The sequence below is a fragment of the Orcinus orca genome, chromosome 13 (genome assembly GCF_937001465.1).
Source record: "Orcinus orca chromosome 13, mOrcOrc1.1, whole genome shotgun sequence".
Classification (NCBI taxonomy): domain Eukaryota; kingdom Metazoa; phylum Chordata; class Mammalia; order Artiodactyla; family Delphinidae; genus Orcinus; species Orcinus orca.
Window position 1 is genome coordinate 34,590,686 of NC_064571.1, and position 21,878 is coordinate 34,612,563.

A 21,878-nucleotide genomic window follows, 5' to 3' on the forward strand; every position below is an offset into this window, starting at 1 on the left:
TACTATCCAACTCCAGCATAACTGTGGTGTGGCATTTCACTGTACTTTCTTCTTTCTCTGATTTTTTTTCATGCTTTACTTGTTGTTACCATTTTATTATACTTTAGACCTGTTCCCCAGAGAGTATCTCTATGAGGGAGAGGATTAGGCAATGTTCACATGTACTCTGGGACTTCTGTTTCCAGTCAAGATAGAGTAACATAGACTGGTTATGGTCTCCCTCTGAAATAATTAAAAATCAACACATTGGACATCAGGCATCAAAGGACAGAGATCCCTGAGAGATGAGAAAAACTTAATTGAGCCCTACAATTGCTACAGCTTATAGTCTTGAGAAAGTTTACAGGCTGTGGCTCAAGGAGAGAGGACTCCCTGAATGAATATTCAGTTGAGTACTAATCAGGACATGTGAATGAAGAAATTACCCTGGAAGAAGAAAGAATCACTCAGAAGTATTAGAGAGAACAGGACCTGACATTCATACAAGGCAAAGAATAGTGACTGTTTCCACCAGTCAAATTGGAAAACTTCACAATTCTTTGGTCATTGGGTAGAATTTTAGAAGGTTTTTGCTAGAGTAATGAGAAACAAATAGCCCTAGACCTAAGGCTACCTAGCAAAGCTGAAAAGCAAGTCAACCATAGACCAAATTTTCCAAATAACTTAATATCTCAGGACAAAGTTCAAAAATATTTATGGGAATTCAAGAATATCCAACATCCAACAAAATAAAATTCACAATGCTTAGCATCCAATTAAAAATTACCAGGCATGCAAAGAAACAGGAATATATAACCAATCTGGGTTGAAAATCAGTTAATCAAAATCAACCTAGAGCTGACAATAGTAGTAGAATTAGCAGACAGGACATTAAAGACAGTTATTATAACTATATTTCATATGTTCAAGAAGCTAGAAAAAAGATTGAACAAGTTAACTGGAGACATGGAAGATGTAAAAAAAAAAACCCTAAATCAAACTTTTAAAGATGAAAACTACAATATAATGCCTGAGATAAAAACACATTTGATGGGATTAACAGCACATTAGATATTACAAAAGAAAAAATTAGTGAACTTGAAGACATAGCAATAGAAACTATCCCAAAGGAAACACAGAGAAATAAAGCTCAAGAAAAAATGAAAAGAGCATCAGTGAACTCTGGGACAACTGCAATCAGCCTAGCATGCATATTATTGGAGGTCTTGAATGGGAAGAGGAATGAGACATAAAAATACTTGAAGTGGGACTTCCCTGGTGGAGCAGTGGTTAAGAATCCACCTGCCAATTCAGGGGACACGGGTTCAAGCACTTGTCTGAGAAGATCCCACATGCCGCGGAGCAACTAAGCCTGTGCAGCACAACTACTGAGCCTGCGCTCCAGAGCCCTCGAACCACAACTACTGAGCCCACGTGCCTAGAGCCCATGCTCCGCAGCAAGAGAAGCCACCGCAATGAGAAGCACGTGCACAGCAACAAAGAGTAGCCCCCGCTCGCCGCAAGTAGAGAAAGCCCACGTGCAGCAATGAAGACCCAATGCAGCCAAAAAAAAAAAAAACCTTGAAATAATGGCTAAAATGTTTCCAAATTTGATGAATGCTGTGAATCCACAGATCCAAGAAATTAAATGAACTCCAATCATAAGAAACATAAAGAAAACCACACCAAACATATTGTAATCAAATTGCTCAAAGCTAGCAGTAGATAAGATCTTAAAAACAGAAAAAAAGACACACAGAGGAACAAAGATCAAGATGATGGCTTATTTCTCATTAGACACAATGGAAGAGAGAAGACAGTGGAGCAATGTCTTTAAAATTGTAAAATAACAAAAGCAAAAATTGCATAACCAGTGACAATAGCTTTCAAAATGAAGATAAAATAAAGACTTTTTCAGAAATACAAAAACTGGAAAAATGCATCATCAGGAGAACTGTATTACAAGAAATGTTAAAGAAAATCATTTAAGCAGAGAGATGATACCAGGCAGGAATATAGATCTATACAAGATAATGAAAAACATTAGAAACATTAGCTACATAGGTAAATATGTAAGGTTCTTTTTTCTTATTAGCTAAATCTCTTTAAAAGACAATGGACTGTTTTAAAAATAATAATACAGTATAACACCGTATACCGTATAACATACGTACCAGTAAAACATATGACAAAGGCCAGGAGAGGAGAAATGGAAGTATATGCATTGTGAATCCATTCACAAATTAACATTTACTGTTTATAAGGGTGAAAAACTGTTTATTTAGCATCTGTTATGTATTAGGCACTATTTTAGTGGTTACAGATACTATGGATAACAGAAAAGATCCCTGATTTCATGGATTGTACATTTCAGTGAGTTGGCAGTTAACAGACAAGTACACAAATAAACAGGAGAATTATAGACAGTTGTAGGTGCCATACAGGAAATAAATAGGATGCTATAATAGAGGATAACAAGGTATAAGGAATGAGTTAGAGTGATCAAGAAGGTTTTGAAATGACAAGGAGACATTTGTCCTGAGATCCGGGAGATGAGAAGCCAGCCAGTTGAGAATCAAGGAAGAGGATTCCAGGTTGAGCTAACTTCCAGGCAAAGGCCCTGAAGGTGGATAAGAACTCAGCCATTTCTTGAAACTGTCCAAGGGCCAGTGTGACTGAAATATAGTGAGAGAGGGATAGAGAGGTGTGAGATGATGCTGGGGCAGAGGTCAGATCACGCAGGGTCTTGAAGCCGTGGTCAAGGTCAGGGATTTGGGCTTGATTCTAAGCACAGTGGGAAAATGTTGAAGAGTTTCAGCGAGGGAGTAGGATGTATGGTTTCCTTTAAACAACAAGGCAATTTTGTTATAGTATGAAGAATGGAAGGTAAGGGGCAAGAATAGAAACAAGGCTAGTCACGAGCCTATTTCTGTGGTTGAGGGAAGAGGTGATGGTGGTATGAATAGAGACAATGGCAGTAACAAGAGAAGTAATTAGATTAGATATACATTTTGGAAGAAGAGAAAGGCTTGATGATTGAATATGGAGGCCAGGGAAAGGGAGAATCTAGTAAGTAGTGGATCTGGGATATGACCCAGATCTGTCTGAGTCCCAAATTTTTTTTGTTTGTTTTCAGTGCTGCCATTAATATGTTGAACACCTGTTATGAATGGTGTATCTCATCAGTCATGAAAATATCAAAAAGCATAAAACCATAGTCTCTGCCATTAAGGACAAAGATAACTGACAATAAAAGAAACATATGCTAGGACCTAAATGACACCAACAACTCCAATGGAAGAGAAAGAGGATGGATCAAAGAATGCAGACTCAGAGGAGATTGCTTTCACAGGGAAGGAGAGAGCATTGTGTGAGGGTGAGTGACCTGAGCAAAGACCTGGAGTTGGGAATTTACACAGAGTTTTCAGGGAACGATAGCTACACTATGATGGCTTAATAGTAAAACAAAAAAACAAAAAACAAAAAACCCTGAAAGAGAACTGGCTTTGAATAGGTAGCTGTAGTTCTGGAGTTGGACAGCTCAGAATGATTGAATGGTAGTGCAAAACCTTTAAATGGCAACCTTCGGATAGATCAATTTATCATCATCGCAGAGCTATTGATTAAGATTGGAGAATTGATGTCATACATTACATGCACATAACAATCACTTTAAGTAAAAGTTAGGAATAGCAGTGTTTCATTGCTAAGCATGTAGGCACAGCCTGAGACAAATGGTGAAAGCAGAATTTGAAAGGGAGAATCGAGTAAGTAGTGGATCTGGGATTTAACCCAGATCTGTCTGAGGTTTGTTTGAGGTTTTTCTACCTCTTCATATAAATGAAAAGTAATTTCTTTACCCCTTCTCTTTCCTTGAGCTTCTTCTTTAAATAAGAATATACTAGTGTTTTTCCTAGTACTGTGGTGGTCACCTGTGAGCTGTGATAGTTGCAACTTCCTTGAGCATTATCAGGATGTACAGATGTAAATGGCAGTAGCCCTACCCATTGAGAGTATTCCGAAATCTCTACCAGACTCCGGAGGCACCAAAGATTAACCCAACAGATTGGTCCTATGGAAAGCAGCCTCAACTTTGCCAATCTTATGGAGTCAAGGAGAGAATCCTCAGAGAAATGATCCACTGGAATTCTTTGGTTTGGTTCTGTAACCAAAAGGTGGCCATTGCCAATCTTGGGCCCCAACTTGAGGACTGGAAGTCTGAAATTCCCAATTTACTAGCTCAATGGCAAATTACTTCCAACTGAGCCTTCTGAAGTGAAACCCTTACTTATTTCCATGTGTTTCCAGCTGTGCAGTAAGAAGAAATTAATCAGTTCTGAAAAAATAACACTAGAATCAAGTCTTCTTTCTTTCTTTTTTCCAGATCAAACTCCAAACTCTTTTCAAACAAGGAATAGTTGGCATCAATGATCTTCCTTTTCATCTCTGCTTGCATCCCACTTCCAGTAGTTTGAACTTATTTAGGTTCTAAATACTTTTTTTTTAACCTATAAATTATTGGGCAAGTGTGTTATTCATCATATTCTGGCTTTGTACACACACACACACACACACACACACACACACACTTCACAATTCCTAGACAACATGCTCAGTTTAATCAAATGATTCCTACTCTATCAAAGTATTTATTTGGAAAGTTTATAGTTTGAGAATTAATTATATTTTTAAAAACTTTATGACTGGCTTGATGATAGCAGTTGAAGGTAATGAGATAGCATTTTAACTCTCAAAAATAAACAATAATATTAGCTCTATAGTACAGCCAAAATATTAGGGCAAATGAATAAAAGAATGTATTTCCACAGGTTGGTGGTTCTGTATACAAAGCTCTCACTTCCACACAGGGAATACATTTAAATTTCTATCTTTCCAGAGGCAATAAAGCAAATTTCTGATATTTGATTCATATCACCTTTCAGGCTGCAGTTTCAAGGGAGGTCAGTGTTTATCTAACCCATTATATAAGTCAAGCTGCTTCTCTTTGGGAGATGGTTGGTTCACTGGTAATTGCTAATCCCTCTTCTAAGAGCTGGGTGTGTTCAAAAATGAGGAGGAAGAAATTTGGACACTGGTGGGGACCCACTCTTCAATACCAACCCTCTTCTTGAGTGATATTCATCTGCTCCAGCCCTTGGTGATGCCTTGGGTTTTTTCACCTCTGCATATTTGCTGACCCAAGTTTACTATTTAGGACCTTCTGTTCCCCTCAATCTACTTCCATTGCTTCCAACCAGCTTTCCAGGCCCAGTGAAAATCTCACAGCTTTTGCAGGGCCCCCTGACCACACCAGCCTGACCTGATGGCTTTCTCTCTGAGGTCTCTATTTGGGCTTTTTGCTGTTTTGGGTTGTTTATGTCCTTCTCATGTCTATCTATCCAGTCTCCCAACTAACTATAGATAGATGAACAGTAAAGATGTTAAAGCAGGTGATCATCTACTGCAGACTTCTCAGTTTTCAAACTTTTGATCCAGTGCTCTTTTGACTGAGTCCTACTACTCCTTATTAATTTTACCACGCCCATTAACCCTCGAGGGCAGTGATTTATACATTTATTGAGTCATTTATGCATCACTAAGTAAATAGTCATTGAGCGTCCGCTGGATGCCAGGCTCCATCCTAGACACTTGGAGATATAGCAGTGACCTTAAGAGAGTGACCTTGACCACTATCTCAAAGAGCATGCATTTTTGTGGAGGACAGAGAAATAAACAATAAGTAAGCAAACAGAATAGTCTTAGAGAATAAGTGCAATATATAAAACTGAAGAGGTTAAGTAGGGCAGTAGGGTAGAGAGGGATGGTGAGAGGAGAATGCTACTAGGGCCGTCAAGCAGAGGAGATGGCATTTGCATTGAGATTGGAATGGTGAGTTGGCGGCAGTCTTGGGGATGGGTTCTGGGAGAAGAATGTTCCACTCAGAATGAAGAGTAAATGCCAAGGACCTAGGTCAGAAAAGAGCTTGGTGTTTTCGAGACGAAAAATATCAGTGTGGCTGGAGGGGAGTCAGAAAGAGGAAGTGGGGCAAAAGTGGTGAGAGATGTTGAGGTAGGCTGGTCCCAGAACATGCATGACCTTGGTAAACCAAGTGAAGAGTTTGCAAGTCATTGTCATCAGAAGCAGGAAGCTCAGGAAGGCCTGATGTAGGAAGTGACATTACGTGAGACATGTTTGAAACTGATGACTCGGGGAGGGTTTTTTTCTTTACTTTCTTTTTTTTTCTTTGTCTTGCTTTTCCTTTTGCTTTTATTTTGAGGGGTATACCATAAATAAAGTTCATATATAGTAACTAACTGTCCAGCTGCATGAATTTTTACATATGTATATACCTGTGGAACTACACCCATAGTAAGATACAGAACAATCCCAACACACCCCAAGGGCTCACTCATGCCCTGTCCAGCCATTACCTCCACCGCTATTATGATAACTTCTATCACTTCTAGTTTTGCCTATTTTTGAACAAAATATAAGTGAAATCACATAGTATGCACTCTTTTTTTTTTTTTTTTGGGTCTGGAAAATATTTCTATGTGACATTCTATGGAACGAATATCTCACAGTTTATCTTACAAATGATGGACTTTTGGGATGGGGTGATTATGAATAAAGCTGCTATGAACATACTTGTACAAGCCTTTTGGTAGACATATATGCTTATTTAGGTTGGATATATACCCGGGAGTAGAATTGCTCCATCTTAGGATTTATATATTTAGTAGATAACCATCAAACTGTTTTCCAAAGTGGTTGTACCAATTTACATTCCCACTTAAAATACATGAGAATTCTAATTCTTCCCATTCTTACAAACACTTGGTATTATCAGTCCTTTTAATTCTGTTTTGGTCGGAGTATAGTGGGGGAGGTCTCATTGTGGCTTCTTGCAGGGGAGTGGAAGGGGTTGTTTCTTGTAGGTGTTTATGATTGTGTTGTTGATTATACAGTTTGGTTTTAAAACTTCGATTTTCAGGCTTACTGGCTTTCATTCCCTTTTCCCAATACCACATTATTATTTTTTTTTCCCCTTGTAATACCCCCAAGAGCAGCATAAAAGCCAAGCAGGCTGATATGACATCATCATTGTCTTTCAGGAATGTGAAATTTCATTTTTTATAGAGTGACCCAATCCAAGATAGAAGGGAAAATAGAAAACAGGGCTTAGAACTTGAAAGAGAAAATTTGGGTCAGGCTCCGGCTTAATGCAGTTTCCATTCTTGGAGCCAAAAGACCTTCTAGTCAATGCACAAAGGGAGTCACTGGGGTGGGGATTGTTGGTTTCATTTCATGCTCATTGTATCACTGCATCGGGGTATCTAGGATTTTGCCCTCATGAAGAAATTAAGGGCGTTATGCTTCATTTCCTGTTTTGGAAAACAGAGTCTCTGGCTTAAAAGGGCTACTTGCATATTGTTTTAAAGAATTGGGTTGATAGTTCATCGTATCATAATTAAACTAATTCAAACACAGTTATTTTCCAACAGCTTTAATGAGGTCTTCCACTTGGCAGAGAACTGTGAGACCCCAAAATATTGCCATTTGTTAAAAGATGGAGAAACTCTGATGACAAATGACTCTATTCAGCTGCATTTCGGTTAATAAGATTTATGCATTAATCTAGTTATACTTTGTTCCCTCGAGTTTGGCAAACCTCTGAAGCTTTCCGATTTTCTACTGTGTCTCCTGCTCCCCAACCCCATCTCCTCCATAGAGAATTCCTGGCGTCTGAGCTAAAATAGGTGGAAATATTCTCTGTTTCCAGCCGAGGCTCCCCAGCTTGGTTGGAATGCTCGTCTGGTTGTAATAGAGCCTGCTTTTCGGCCAGCAACTCTTAAAATAGCTCCTCGGCTTATGAAGCAGAAAATAGAAGTTTGGGCAGCCCAGTGTCAGCTTACAGGATGTTTCTGGCTGCTTGCTTTCGGGGGCACTGTTGCTCTAGCTTGAGAACTCAGAGGAAGCCTCTGGTGAGTGATGGCTCTCCTTTGCGCAATTTTGTATCTGCACTTCTTGTCAAGTAATCATTACAAATGTTTCGTGGAGAAAGGAGTTGGCTCCGAGCAGAGGTCTGCCTCTTGAAAGAGGTGAGGCCCTGAAGGGTGGGCACTGGTCTGTCTGTGGTAAAATTTTCCCCTTTGACAGTGTAATTAAGTGGTAATTAACCAAATGAGTGTAAATGTTGAAGGCTGAGATAAATATCTGCATTTCCTTAATCTATTTTCCCCTCTAAAATTTGATAAAGGAAATTTGGATTTAATGGAGGATATATGTCATTTTTTTTTTTTTTTAAGATTACAAATCTGTTGAGAAGGAACTCAGGTCCACGGGTTTGGAGTTCTACAGGAAAAGTTAGCAGCGTATAAAGATAGAGGAGGTACCATAAAATGTGGATGCGCTATTGCAATAATTATGTTAAGAAGGCTTAGTGGAGCTACCTTTTGGAAACATCTGGTTTATTTCTGCTCTTTCCATATCCTGCAGATGTTGCTGAACCCATGAAATGTACTGACAGGAGAATACATTAGCTCACGAAGTCATTCCAATGAACAAAGCAAAGAGTGGCCTCTTAACTTTCTAAAAAATCTAGTTAGGAAAGAATTCTGCTTTCAGAGCAGGCAGAGATTAGACCAATAATTGAGAGGGGCCCAGGGCCTTCTAAAAGTGTCAATAGTGATCTGTTCTTGCCAAAGGGGAAAAGAGATGCTTTGTGGAGGGGCGGCCGGAGTAATAAATGGGAATCTTTGTAATTCAAGTACTTTCTCATTACCTTCCTTGGTTAGTGATTAAAAATAGGGCTGAGGATGGGGCACGGGAAGCCCACTCCTTCTGCAATTGGTCTTAGAGTTAAAGGTTCCTGAGTCCATCTGGAGTTCAGCTCTTCTGCCTCACCTCCTGGCCTCTGGAGCCCCAAGTGAGACTCAGAGGCAGGTAGACGGCTCGTGTGGCCAAGGCAGACGCTGTGGGAAGGATGCATAATTGAGGTACCATCTGTGGCATGGGGCTGATGACAGCTGCACGATGCCCTGACACTGCTGTGTCAACACCCTCGGCAGGCAGGAAAAGACAGGGGCAGGCGCATGTATGCTAAGGCTTTGGGAGAGCAGACACAGGCATCCCTGAGGGGGAGGGCCTGAGGAGTTTGAGTTTATTAAATAGGAGTTGGTTGCCTATGAGATTAACACCCTGAAATAAATGCAAAGTTAAGAAATATTTTGGCCTCCAGCCCACTTGGCAGGAGGATTAGGAACTTGGAGTGGTCAGAAGGACAAAGCCTTAAAGGGCCAATGTCACATTTAGTTTCTGGCCAGCTGTGATCTCTAAATTTCCCTATCATTTACATCATTCCTTTGGGTTATAGCGTCATGTGATGTGTTCCACAGACCCCTATTAAAATGTGTAACAGATGTTTTTCTGGCCACCGGCCTGGCAGACGAGAAGGATGCACTCATATAAACCTATCTATGAGAAACTAGTATTTCTCTGGTTCAGCTCTGAATCGTTGAACTGCCGTTACTGACATCCAGCCCTATTTGCCTCCTTCCCTCTGGGGCAAAATGGATAAATCTCTGGGATGTCTCAGAAAAGACTTTCTTGCACGTTCTTCTAGGGTTTCTGGCTTCCTTCAGGTCACTGAGGAGGGGGTCTCTACTGCTTGAGTCAAAGCCCTCCACTTCTTCAACAATTTCATGTATGTTTCCACCAGGCACCTAGCTCCTGGCTGACTCTTTACCCCTTTCCCTAGGTCAGGAGAAATCTCCTATGAAAATCATGTAAGCTCTGTCTCCTCCTCGGAGAATGATTTTAAATTCCCCCTAACCTTTCTCCCCACCAGGGTTACACCTTCCTTCTCCTTCTCTTTTGCAACTGGCAAATTTCTGCTTTTGATCCTTCAGCTGTTATTTCCCTATACTCAATTGACAGATTAAACCCAATATGACCAGTTTTTAAACCTCTTTGGGAACTTTTGACACTAATGTAAATGTGTAACTTCAGGAAAGAGGTTTAGCATCGTTGTCATTACCATCATAATAATTTTTAACATTTATACCACCTTTTAGAGTGAATGACATGTTTTCCCGTCTATTATTTCTGCCGATCCTTAAAGCAATACTGATATAAGCAAGACAGAAATTACGATGTTGAGGTTACAGGTGAAGAAATCAATGCTCACAGAAAGTAAAGCTGTTCATTCAAAGTCATGTGGCCAGTTCAGCTGGGATTCAACCCATTTCAGATTCCAAGCTCAATGATTTCCTGCACATAGAGAGCCCTTATTAATAATTTAACATGGTAGGAACTTAAAAGGATAGTCCACAGAATGGGAATGTTTTTGTAGGGCAGTGTAAGGATGCCAAGAGTTCGAGAAAGTAGGGGATCCAGACAGAAACAGAGATATGGAATCTAGAACTCCTTTTCCCTAAAATGTGTACTGCAAGATTTCAATAGGTATATTGTCAGCTAAAGAGTTCCATAACCAGAGAGGCTTGATACATATTAAATTAAACAATGTCATGAAAATTTTCTGATTACAGCATTCCCAGAGGCTTTGACACACATTACGAATTGCCAAGGCAGGGATCAGACATGCCATGAGCATTTGCAAACATGTTTGATACAGGGCCCTTCTTGACTAAAGAATCTCATGACAACACCCTTGGGAGAATGCTGGTCAAAAACACCATCATTTACTACCTCAGATGAAGGTAAGTCGGTCAAAGAGGGGAAGGGTGAGAAGTGTTCAGATGTCAGGGAAAGAGCTAGAAGTCAGGTTTATTCTGTTATCTAATTACTGAATCAAAAATTTGATCATTCAGTTTAGTTGATTTTATGTTAAGGTCCTAGAAAGGGTAAAACTAGTATGTCAATATTCCAGATGTGAGATTTTATTGGAAGAGGAACTGGCAAGACTAAGGGAGGGGGGGCAATTGGGTGAGAAGACCACGCAGGAAGAGGATGGAGAGCAGGTTCTCGTCTCGAATGTCTCTAAATAGTCTTGGCCGTGTGACTTTGGTCAAGTCACTACACCATCTGGACTCTGGTTCCCTCTACTATGAAACAAGCAGAATAGATTAAATGGTTTCTTTTCAAGGTTTAATAATTCTATGAATAAACGTTATATGTTAAAGAGGGAGATAGTGGCTGTCTACGGTGAAGATGAACTGGAGAGTTAATTTCCTGAGGAATCTTAATTTCTATAGATGCTAGTTTAGCATTGCCAGAGGGGAAAGGTGAGAGGCCAAGTGGGATCAGAAGCAATTTGCCTTGCGGACACCAGCAGACAAAGGGTCTGCCATGTTACCCCTACTATTAAAGACAAATGACCCCAGGATTCCAATCTGAAAGCCAGAGAAGAATCATTAGATAGCTAGCCTTGAATGGAAAACAGAGATTACCTTACCAGCTAGACAGCAGGCTTTGGAGAAAAGAATAGGAATGAAGGTTAATCAGAAAACCTACTGAGAAGGGAGACAAAATCATCAGAGAGTTGAGGAGGTTGGTGGAGGAGTCAAGGAAATGGAGAATAATAATTGAACCAAGTGTAGGGGGAGCTCTTACAAATGGGGAGGGAGAGAAACTGGGGTTGGGAGGATGGAAGAAACATAAAAATACCTGAATGGTTGTGGCTTCCTGTGAACAGATCTTGACCCCCATGACACAGGAGGAAGCTGATATCATATGCTTCTCTACTCAAGACCCAAAAAGTATAAAAATTGAATTCCACACTGTTTCTTTCAAAGAGGCTCTGGTCAGGGGCATGAGAAATACTGGAATAAGAGTTAATAGTCTGAATGGATAAAGAAGATGTGGTATAGATACATACAATGGAATACTACTCAGCCATAGAAAAAGAATGAATTAATGCTTTTTGCAGCAACATGGATGGACCTAGAGATTATCACACTAAGTGAAGTAAGTCAAACAGAGAAAGACAAATATCATATGATATCGCTTATATGTGGAATCTAAAGAAAAAGATACAAATAAACTTATTTACCAAACAGAGAGAGACTCACAAGCTAGAAAACAAACTTATAGTTACCAAAGGGGAAAAGGGATGGAGGGATAAATTAGGAGGTTGGCATTAACATATATACACTACTATATATAAAATAAATAACCAATAAGGACCTACTGTATAGCACAGGGAACTATACTCAATATTTTGTAATAGCCTATAAGGGAAAAAAACCTGAAAAGGAATATCTGTCTATCTACAACTGAATCACTGTGCTGTACACCTGAAACTAACATGATATTGTAAATCAACTATACTTCAATAAAAAATTAAAAGCAGCTCATAATCTGAGACCAAAAGTGGTTCTGGCCCAATAGCTCTTGAGTCTTGGAGTATAATGATGGGTATGAATTTGTTGTCTATCCACCATTGACCCGCTGAGTGATCTGAAAGTCATTTCTTCTCTCCAAGAGGTTTGAACTCACTGGGAAGGAGAGGGCGGAGGAAAAGAAAAATTGGATGTGAAGGCCAATATTTTCAGGAGGACAAGGTTAAAGCCTACATCCCTTAAAATCGGAAGTACTGAGCCTCCTGGAAATTGCGACTGCTTAACTTCTCTGTTCTACAGATGGCCGTCATCCCCATGCTGATAGGACACAGGAAGCAAGGCAACACAAAGTTGCCTTAATGATAGGTCTTTGTGGTGACTGGATCCAGGAAGAGAAGGAAATGAGACGTAGTTTACAGCAACATCACAGTGTTGGGCCAGACCCTGCCTGGGCATCTGTGCCTGTGTCGGGAAGCATGGGGCCTCAGCCATGACCCAGCAGGTCAGTCCGGTGCAGAGTTGTTCTTTGTTCTGCTCTTCTCTAATCTCACTAAACTCTGCCACAAGTATGAAATGAAAAGTTTGAAATGAAACAAGTATTATGTGGACACATGTTAGAAGCCTCCTGAGATATATTCCTTGGTTTTAGAAGCTCTAGGATTCTCTGACCCTTGGGAATTTTCTGCAGCAGCAGTGTCTACATTGGGCAGCACAAAATATGACCACACAGTGTAGGAAAAGCGTCCTAATAGAGGGAAAATAAATGAAGAAAAAGCCCATGTGTCCTCTGCTATAGTCACTCATCACAAACAGAAAGGTCCTTCTGTGAGCCTGGCACCAAGCTGAACCAAAATGGCACAGACATGGCCGTGTCTTTCTTTGAAGGGTTAACAAGGGGGGATACTCTTATTTAGATAGGGAACAGCACTTTCTTGGGAAGTCCCTTGGCCAATAATACACTTGATTTGACCTGTGTAGAAGTCATCTCATCGCAGCCTGTTTCTAAGGCATGCCAAAAGTAAGCTGAAAAGTGAACATGTCAGCTAGTCAAGCAGACTTTTCTAACTCTCTGGATCCTTAGCAACATGCACGGCAAACTTCTGTTTAGCCAGTTAGCACATCTGTCTTGGAGGAAATAATGGTGTCTTGCCACCATAGATGTTTGAGTCCCTGTGAGTAAATGGGTAGGAACAACCCATCCAAACTCATCTCACATGAGCTGTCTGGAAGGTCAGGCCGGTCTTGCCCTTGAATTGCAAAGCTATCTTTGGTCAAAGACTGGCTTTTCGTTCCTAACTCTCGTGTGTTCAGTGGCTCAAGAAATATATGCCGATGCAAAAGTGAGCAGTGCCAGGCAATTCAGATCTCCTTTTCCTGGTCAAGGAGCAGCAACGACATTGACTTTCTTCTCTATAGAGCCTTACTCCTCACCAGCTATGAATAATTTTTCCCCCCTACCCACGACAGTCTCTTCCCCTTGCTCCCTCTCAGACTAGCCTCTCAAAGGACAGAATCCATATCCTGTTGCCTTGTTCTCCCATGACTGCCTGGGTACTGTGCACATAGGAGGTGATTTATAGATATTGACTGAGTGAATGATGTTCTTTTAAGAAACCACATAGACTTTTCCATGCTAAGTCAGACCAGCCTGCTCCAGGTCCTTTGCTCTTCTTCTTTAGATCACTTTAGTTTCCTCTTTTTATCTGTCACCGCCTTTTCTGCCCCTTGAAGTTCTTCTTCATGCAAGTTAGACTAAGGAGACACAGTGTTCCAGCTCCTCTCTTTCTTTTTGCTCTTGCTATAGACTGAATGTTTGTGTCCCCTCAGAATTCATATGCTGAAAACTAATCCCTAATGTCATGTTATTTGGAGGTTGGGACTTTGGGAGGTGATTAGGTCATGAGAGCAGAGCCCTCATGAATGAGATTAATACCCTTATAAAAAGAGACCCCAGATGTATATATGTGTATATATATATTTATTTATATACACAATGAACTATTACTCAGCCATAAAAAAGAATGAAATAATGCCATTTGCAGCAACATGGATGGACCTAGAGATTATCTTACTAAGTGAAGGAAGTCAGAGAAAGACAAATATCATAAGATATCACTTGTATGTGTAATTTTTAAAAAAAGATACAAATGAACTTATTTACAAAACAGAAACAGACTTGCAGACAAAGAAAACAAATTTATGGTTACCAAAGGGAAAAGGGGTCAAGGAGGGATAACTAGATATCTATATTCTATTTATGTATCTGTCATCTATCTATCTATCTATCTATCATCTATCTGTCATCTATCTATCTATAACTGAATCACTTTTCTGTATACCTGAAACATTGTAAATCAACTATACTTTATTAAAAAAATAAATGAAGATGCACACATTAAAAAAAAAAAAGAGAGACCCCAGAGAGCTCCCTTGTCCTCTCCACCGTGTGAGGACACAGAAAAAAGGTGATCGTCTATGAACCAAGAAGCTGCCCTCACCAGACACCCATTCTGCTGGTGCCTTGACATTGAACTCCCCAGACTCCAGAAGAAATATATTTCTGTTGTTTATAAGCCACGTGGTCTATGGTATTCTGTTATAGCAGGTGTAATGAATAAGACAGCTCCTGAAAATAAGCCCTCTCTCCTCATGAGGTTTTCCCTCCTGATTATTGTAGGAAATCACATACAAAAATAATAAACAAAATCATGCAATGTTCTGATAGTCCTGTTCTGTAGCTCTAATGCCTCTGAAGTTGCCAATGAAAGAACTTGCTGTGTTTATTGCTGTAACCTGAATATAACTAACATACCACATGGCCCTGTCTATGCACAGTATAGAGTCAAAGAAAGAGCAGTATGTCAGGGGAAAATAATAGAAAGATGTTTAAATGTTACTACTCTCAAAGAGAAGGGGTTGGCAAACTGTGGCTCCCAGGCCAAATCTGGGGTTTTTTAAAATAGTTTTTTGCTTGTTTGTTTAAATAAAGTTTTATTGAGACATAGCCATATTTGTTTATGTTTTATCTATGTCCACTTTTTGTGGCAAAGTTGAGTTGCTGTGACTGACACTGTGTGGTTCTAAAAGCTGAAAATATTTACTATCTGTCCCTTTCCAGGAAGTTTGTTGACCCCCATCTTAGAAGATGCCAGAGTGGGGGGATCATTCTTAATGTACTAGAAAACATTTTTTTTTCCTATTTCTGCCACACTTTGTGATCACCATGGAGACAGCAGGTCTCTCAAAGAAGAAAATGATCCTTTTTGTTCTCTCAACTTCCATCAAAAACTCCTTGAAATACAGCCCAGGTATCTCCTAACTCCTCCATTCTGACTTGTCCTCTTTTAAATCAAATCCTTCTCTCCAGCTAGTAATTCTAATTTTTCCCCCTAAATACAAAAACTCTACCCTGACTCTGCTCATTCCATTTTTCAGTGCTTTCTACTGTTTATCCCAAACAATCGAAGAGAAGGTTCAGGGTTCATGCCACAGGGGTCTTCCTTAGGAGGGTGTGTGAAGCGAAGGCTGATAGGCTGGTCAAAATCATACAATTTGCTCCTGCTACAGAATGAATCATTTTGACGATAGTCACAGTCCTGAGGTGAAGCTCACCAACAGCTCAACTTTATGCAGTCCTGGCCTTTTCATCTGAATCTAGAACTTTCCATGGCATCCTCTCTTCCTGCATGTAGCCCTACAGTGATGACTGTCCACTTCCCTCACGTGGGTCTCAGGTGGGAAATCAGACCCTCTCGGGCTTCTTACGAGCATCCATCCATCTCCCAGGGCTTCTGCCCCTTCCAGTCAAAATTCCTCTAGGACATTTCCGTATTCTTCTCACAGCGTTCACATTTGCCATATGTGATATATGTGTGTGTGTGTGTGTGTGTGTGTTTTAGTAATTTATTTTCCTGGTTTTAAAAGTGAATTCTATTCACTGCAGGAAAGTTAAAGTACAAAATTGTATACATAAGAAAAACAATCACCTATAAACCCATATGCAGAAATAACCAGTTTGGGTTACATTTGGGTATGTAATTTTATAATTATTATTGTTAGTGTGTACGTGACTCTTACACACACACACATACGCGTATATATACATGTACACACACGTACACACACACATATATATATAAAATCGTTGAGTCAAATTTTCATTTTGAGTGTATTCTTAGTTTTATGTTTCTTTTCATTTAGTGCTATCTCCTGTGTCCTGGCTTTTGGGTTTGTACTACTATAACTTAACTTGTAGTTCAATAATTGCTTCCATGGACTTTTCTAATTAGTTCATAAATTCCTTGAGTGCAGGGATAGTTTTTCCTTTATATTCTTCTCCTCTCCTTACCTCCATTCCCATTCTCGCCACCACCAGTGTCATTTAGGAGTACAGAAGGAGTGTTTGATAAATATTTTCTGAGTGGAATGGACTAAAATGATGTGCACACACCCATAGGAGGAAACCCGAGGGCCTGATCTTCCTCTCTTGTTCTTGCCACACAGGGGAGGTCACAGCTTGAGACGAGCCGCGAATGGTTCTTTGGCTGGCGCGCAGCAATACACCTGCTGAGTTATGAGCCTGATGAATCATTTGCCTGGCTATCTTGTTAGTCATGCTGAACTGAATGCTACTTTTCCAACCAAAGAGGTCCAAACCAGGACTCTTCCTTTGCTTTGGTCTTGGGTGAGTGTTTTCTCTGCAAATAGTCTCCCTCCTTCTTTTAAAAAATCTATAACAATGGACTTACAAAAACAGTATTCAAAGAATATTCTCCACCGCTCTTGCTTTTCTAATAAGAGTTTTATTCTCTATGGTCAAGTGAACTTCATTTCTTTTATTTATACATAAAACCGAGTAAAGATATCAACCTTGGGATAAATGAATAACGAGGCATGACCCTGCCGGTTACTTCCCTTGGGGGACAAAACAAACAACAAAACCACCCCCCCAAACTCATTCTTATCTATTTCATTACATGCTTTGGCAAGTCTAAATGACCCACTCGCTTAACTGACCTATTGGTTTTGTTTATGTTTTTTAAATTTACTCTTTTGCGAAAGTTAATGTCCCCTTGCTTTAGCATCCAAACTTCTCTCTTCTTTCCTGGGCTTCCTTACAGACACCCCCCGCTCCCCCATTCCTTAGATGAGGAACTGCAAGGGTCACTGAAGTTAATGAAAAACACAATCATGACAACATGAAACTAGAGGCTCAATTTGGCTTGAAGGCGCTCCGTTTGGGTGTATCACATTGCATTAGATGATGTAAGGGCTTCATATGGGTTAATCAAAATGTAACCTCAGCCTTACTCAAATCACCTGTTGGACTGCTGTTTGCCAGAGGTTGAGCCTTCCTGATGCTGCTGGGTCTGTAATGCATTTAGCTAATCATAATCCCTTCCATTTGGGAGAGTGCCTTCTACTTTTCAAAACTCTTTCACCTCTATTATCTCATTTGATCCTTACTCAGCCCTGGAAACATTTCCCATTTTACAGATGGGGAAACCCAGAAGAAATTGACTTGCTTATGGTCACACAACAAGTTTCTCCAGTATCTCTCTCTATCCTTCCCTCTATCTTTCTTTCTCTGAACTATTATAAATAACTCACTAAAGTTTATGCATCTTTTTCGTGTTTCTACTTAACACCATTCAGTGTATTTTCTTATGGTTGGGATTAACATAAACACACTGCTATATATAAAACAGATAACTAATAAGAACCTACTGTATAGCACAGGGAAGTCTACTCAATATTTTGTAATAACCTATAAGGGAAAAGAATCTGAAAAAGAATATATATATATATAAAATATAAAACTGAATCACTGTGCTGTATACCTGAAACTAACACAACATTGTAAATCAACTATACTTTAGTACAAAATTTTTAAAAATTAAAATACAATCATATTAATTGCCCATGATTTTATATTAAAAGTTGAGTTCTCAAGTGCCATATTCCACAATCCATGATTTAAGGACACCCAGTGCTGAAAAGAAATCTAAATGTCCCTCAGTCTATACCTTGGCCTCTTTGTCCCTACTTTCAAACCGTCATAAACTGGGACACTCTGAGGGTGACTGACCTCAGTTCCATTGGAACACCTTTCCCATATCCATAGCCTTTCCCATATCCATAGTCTTTCTCTGGTCCAACTATCCTTTTGGTAAGAAGTCTCTGTCATAACTGCCCAAGTCCTTTCCTCTGCAATTTCAACCACTTGCACCTTCTGCTCTCAACACAGTCAGCAAACAGCCCTTCTCTTTTTGTATCCAGTATCAGATTCTGATTTCCTGCCCTTTACCTCTCCCCAAATTTGAGGTTTTGCATCACATCAAGATGATTTATGACCTAAAGGAGGTTAACACCCTGGAACTTATTTTTCTGATAAAGTGTAGCTTCTCTAACAAAAGACCTGAAAGTCTTGACAGCAAGTTATAGCCAGAGTCAAAGCAAACTTTTGTCTCTTTGGGACCCTGTTTCCTGAATCTCAATTTCAGAGAATCCAGGGACACTTACACGCACTCCCAGGAGTGGGGACGTGAGGTGGCGTCAGCCACATGCAGGCTTCCCTGTGGCTGAACTCAGCTGCAGACTGTAAACTATATGTTACTCATACAATCCCATTTTCTAGTCCCTCTTTATGTGTATTTCCCTTTTGTCATCCTCTAGCCTCTAGTAAACTCTTGTTTAAATGCTTCTGCCTCATTTCAGCTGTACTACGGGGAATTCAGGAAAAGGTTGTTCCCATACTTGGGACAGAACGTGAAAGAGGCAGAAGTTCCTTCTCTGCCCCAGGGTTGATGTGTTGAGCTGATAGCCAGGGAGAGCTGAATTTCCAATGTGAGGGACAAAATCAAGTGGCCTAATCACTCGTCCCTGTTGGAGAGCATCCCTCCATTGTCCATCTTAAAGGATCTACCCTTTATTTTACTGAGGATGACAGTAGCTTTATATTTGGATAAAGAATCTTATTGTTAACTCATTTAGCAAATACTGAGCACTCAACCTATGTAATATACACGAAGGTTCAAAGATTCATGTGGTACTTTATCTGTCCTCAGGGAGCTAATAACAGGTGGATAAGACCTAAACATCAATGACTATAATCTTGAGGGCAGCTGGGAGGTACAAGGTAATCACATGTTAAAAGGGTCCCTTTCAGGTTCTGGTCCAGGCAAGGCTCTTGGTACTGGTAATATCTGAATTGAGCCTGGGAGGCCAGGAATTTCTGGATAGGAAATGGCCTTGGCAAAAACACAGAGGCAGGACATCTTCAGGATTCAAAGAGTTCATGTAAGGGGCGAGTGGGAGAGGAGTTGGACAGCAAGATTGAAGCCTCATCATGTGTGTCAAGGAAGCAGGTATGGAAGGCCTTGAATGCCACTGTCGGTGACTCCCACACCGTTCATTCACTTGCCGGTTATACATGGTGAATTCCAAAGGTAGTGGCAGATTCAGGGACATTGTGCTGTGGGTAGTAGAATAGAGAACATACGGACCCTGCAGTTAGGCAGACTGAGTGAGAATCTCATGCCTGCTGCTTGCTGCTGTGTGACTTTGGCCAGGTTATACGACCATTTATGGCCTCAGTTTACATGTCTGTAAAATGGGGATGAAAGGAATAAAAATGCCCTCATATGGCCATTTTAAGGCTTAAATGAGGCAAGATATGAAAAGTGAAAAATATAGCAAGCATGTAAAAATATTTGAATGTATTCTCATCCCTTTCCTGGGAATTGGCAGAGTATTACCCAGAGAGTCCCTGTAAGCTTCCCCAAGGATACCCATACTCCTGGGAAGGAGCAGTCTAATCCTCATCCTTTACTTTACCTGCAGCCTAGCTTGGTTTCCACCTAATAGCCCAGAGGTGCCTTGTTATATTTTCTAGAGTAGGGCTGGATAAAATGTAGCCTGACAGCCCAAATCCAGCCCGTTGCCTGTTTTTGAATGTCCTAGGAGTTAAGAATGATTTTTAATGATTAAGAAAAAAAAATCAAAAGAAGAATATCTTGTGACATGGAAAAATTACATGAAATTCAAATTTCAGTGCCCATAAATAAAGTTTCATCAAAGCACGGCCATGCTCGTTTGTTTACATATTGTCTGTAGCTGCTTTTTGCCTACAATGGCAGAGCTGAGTAGCTGAAACAGGGATCATATGGCCTGAAAAGCCTAAAATATTGACTATCTGATTCTTTACAGAAATGTGTGCCAAACCCTGGTCTACATCACACTCTTCTAATTCCTGTTCCAAGAGTCGTGATGAATCTATAGAGCATGAACGCTTAATTTTCCATTTTAGATCTTATAAGTCTGCCTGAGGAAGTTTTGCATTGAGTAATGTTTGCTTACTTTCCAAAATGAGTCTCCAATGTCCCCAAGTGCATGTGGCTTATTACCGTCTCTCCATGGGGGCATCACAGACACAAGTAATGTTATTTTAATCTGCAAAGGTGGAATTGAAGTTTCACTATCAGAGAAAATATTTCTGTGAACTTTAAATGAGCAGTTTATTTAAAACTTTTAAAACATCAAAAGTTTAAAAACAGTGAAGTAAGAAGGAAAAGAAAGCCCTGTTGCTTTTTAAGTTGAATTCAAGTTCTGAGGCTTAGGGATAGTACCGATGATTGTTTTTGTAAGAATGAACCTTCTCTTTTGAACAATGTTAAGGATAAATGTCCTCAGGTTGCCTGTCAGTGTTGCTATTGTAGAATCTGCCTCCATGCAAGTCTGTCTACCTTTTCTTATCCTTAGATGAACTTCAGTATAGTAACCAGTAAAGAATGAGATTGTGCTACCCAAATCTGATGAGTCAAACCTTCCCTCTGTCAGCACTAGAGCTACTTTTGCTCCAAGGAAGCCCGTGCTGACTGTCCTTTACCTGCAGTCAACCTGGAGCTTTCATGGTACTAAGTTACTTAAAGGATGTCTGAGCAGACAAGGCTTGGAATATAATCTGTGAACATTGTAAATACTCCTTTGGGCCACTCAAAGCCACTAACAGAATCTCACTAACTCACCCATCTTTTAAATATTTATCAATTTAATAATTATCGACACTCAAGAAAGGTTGAGATCTATGGAAGATGTAGGTTAAATAATTTATTTACACAAAAATTTTCTTTACTGCTTAATAATAACCTATGAAATAGACGTATTCCCTTCCTTCCTTCCTCCCTTCCTCCCTTCCTCCATCTCTCCCTCATCCCTCCCTCTCTCTCTCTCTCTCTTTGGATAAGGTGATCGCAAAACCTAAGTGGTATATGGATCATAATCGCTACAGGCTTTCAATAACTTACTATCCATAATTAAGGTAAACACAATGTGCTCTTGAACCAAGAAGAAAAATGCCAGACCCCGATTGGGAGACTCAGAATGACTTCCTGAAAAGATACTTTGGGCTGGGATCTGAGGCTTCAGTCGAATTTGTTCTACGAAGAAAACAAGGAAGGACAGTCATCCTCAGTAAAGAGATCCTTGTGGATGAAGACCCAGAGGTGAGCCAGCCCTGAGTGTCTGGACATCCACAAGGAAGTCAGTGTGGCTGGAGGACAAGGTATGAGGTGGGGCTGGTACTGAGAGAAATGGCTG

At 40.1% G+C, this 21,878-nt stretch overlaps 2 long non-coding RNA genes across 2 annotated transcripts in view; both read left to right on the forward strand.

Annotated features, from left to right (window-relative positions):
* The window catches only part of LOC125960915 (uncharacterized), a 113,659-nt gene extending 98,385 nt beyond the window's left edge, over positions 1-15,274 (forward strand). The window contains exons 10-12 of the long non-coding RNA XR_007471102.1: positions 10,530-10,700; positions 11,636-11,907; positions 12,425-15,274. This is a non-coding gene — a long non-coding RNA (uncharacterized LOC125960915). The remainder of the gene's footprint in view (positions 1-10,529; positions 10,701-11,635; positions 11,908-12,424) is intronic.
* Positions 15,275-15,406: 132 nt separating this feature from the next.
* Positions 15,407-21,878, forward strand: part of LOC117195578 (uncharacterized) — a 76,005-nt gene continuing 69,533 nt past the window's right edge. The window contains exons 1-2 of the long non-coding RNA XR_007471100.1: positions 15,407-15,589; positions 16,785-16,965. This is a non-coding gene — a long non-coding RNA (uncharacterized LOC117195578). The remainder of the gene's footprint in view (positions 15,590-16,784; positions 16,966-21,878) is intronic.